Source organism: Pteropus alecto, unplaced genomic scaffold, assembly GCF_000325575.1.
Source record: "Pteropus alecto unplaced genomic scaffold, ASM32557v1 scaffold396, whole genome shotgun sequence".
In the NCBI taxonomy this organism is placed as follows: Eukaryota; Metazoa; Chordata; class Mammalia; order Chiroptera; family Pteropodidae; genus Pteropus; species Pteropus alecto.
The window spans coordinates 560,231-562,384 of NW_006438082.1; positions in this window are offsets into that span (position 1 = coordinate 560,231).

Consider the following 2,154-nt stretch of genomic DNA (forward strand, 5'->3'; position numbering starts at 1 on the left):
GGGCTCCTGTAGGGGTCCCACTGCACCGGGCCTTGCCTCCCTTCCCGCAGGGCGCTGGGCGACACCTGGGCTGCCTTATGCCCAAAGCTCTGCTGCCAAGCAGCCAGGGCCCATTGTGAGAGCCCCCAAAATGCCCAACAAGCTGGCACCCTCTGGCTGCCGGCCCCCCACCTCCAGAATGCTGTCTGGCCACCACTGCCAGGAAGCACCCTTCACAGCATGGTCATTGGCCCTCGATGACAGTGGGCGGTGACACCGTAGCTGTTCCAGACCCTGGACTCCCCTTGGTCACCTGCTTCCCCCAGATCCCTAAGACATCGGATGGGGCCCACCCTTCCGAAGTCACGGCCCTGAGCCATAAGTGCAAGGAGCCTGGAGAACCGGGTGGGAAGTTCCCTGGGGGTGGGCGGGGGGCAAGGAAGGTCAGCGCTGAGAACAGAACCTTTGCAGTTGTTCCCTCCAGACTCCCTTGTGAGGGGACAGCAGTGTTAAGCCAAGGTTCCCCTTCTGCTCCACCCTATCGGAGGAACAAGCCTCGTTTCCCCATAGGTGGTTACCACTTCCTGCTGCCGGAAGAGACTCTTCTGTCCCCTTTCCCTTGCAGCTTGCACCTGCCCTGTCCTAGGCCTGGGGGTGGGGTGGGGGGGACAGCCTTCCTCCTGCCCCTTCAGAGCAAGGCCTTAAGTCTGGGGACCTCCCTTCTCCAGGGGTACTGGAGTTTCCCTCCACTACTCTACCAACTCAAAGCCACAGGGCAACACCTTTTCTCCAGGAAACTGGGAAGGCAGGATGCAGGTGGCAGGTGACAAGCCAGATTATACAACTGTCTTCAGTTGATTTGGGAGGGAAATCCCTGGGGTCTGCATGGGGACAGAGGTGAGGCAGGTAGGCTCCGGGCTTCTGCCCAGGGCGGCAGACCTGTAGGCACTACCGCAAAGGGTCCAGGCCTGTGTGTGCCTGGATGTCAAAGTCAGGCTCCGTGCATATGTGAGTACACGTGACCTCGACCTGCAGCTCTTCGGGAGGGAGGGGAGGCTAAGCGGGCACTCCCCGCCTTTCAACTATAAGCAATTCTCTCGCCCAGAAGGGGAAAACATACCTCCTGAGCTTGCTGCCCCTGCCCCCCAGGACCAAGGCCCTTCTCTAAGATGCTACGTATGCCTGGCGCCTCAGGCTGAAAGGCCTGGGGACTGGCTAGACCTCAGCAGGCCCAGGACCTAGGCTACCAGTAGCTGGTCTCAGCTCTACCAGTTTGAGTCCTCCAGCAAGGCGGCAAGCCTCCTGCCCCTTCCTGCAGCACAGAAGGGTGCACGCATCCCGGAACCTGCTCCCGTGTCAGGAACCCCCTCATCAGCTAACCCCAACACACCTTGCCCCCTACCCCCCATCTGAGCCCTGACTGGTCCCCAAAGGTCCCTCGCCCATCCAAGAGCCTGACACAGAGCTCAAGCACACAGGAAACTGCTGCACTTGCCTCAGCCCCTACTTTCAAATGCTCTTCATCCTTTTCTGACTCCGGAAATACTGACACGATGAGCCACCCAGACACTGCTTTAAAACCTCAAGTAATTAGCTCTAGCTTTTAGGACACTTGTTTGGCATTCAAGGCCTTACTGCTTGCTCTACCCTCAGCTCCACCTTCTCATTCAAAGAATCCAAAATCCCATTATTCCCCAGAAGGTGAGGACCAGACCTACAAGACCTCGCTGAACCTGTGGACACTTGATCCTGAAGGGTGACAGCAGGGCCGATGTGGTCAGGTCTGCTGCATGGATGGACCAGAGGGGAGATGAGATCAGTGGGGAGGTTGTGACAGTCGCCCGGGTCAGAGTGAGAATAGATGACAGCATGAATTGGGCAGTGAGGCTCCTTTTATTTTCCTGCAAGTCGGCTTTCTAGAAGTTTAGCAATGGGGACTTCAGAGGTCAATGTTATGCACCTCTGTGTACAGGTTCATCCCCTGCGGAGACGTCCCTGGCGCCCAGCCCCAGCCACACGGCGACGGTGCAGGGGAGTCCGCTTTTTCCTCCCTCAGCCTTTCATCCTCCGTTCGGCAAGCAGGCAGAGGAGCAGCCCCTCCCAGAAGCGGGTGCTGCAGAGGCGGGGGAAGTGCTGGGCCCCAAGGGCCAGCTGGGCCTGCGGCTTCCCCTCCTT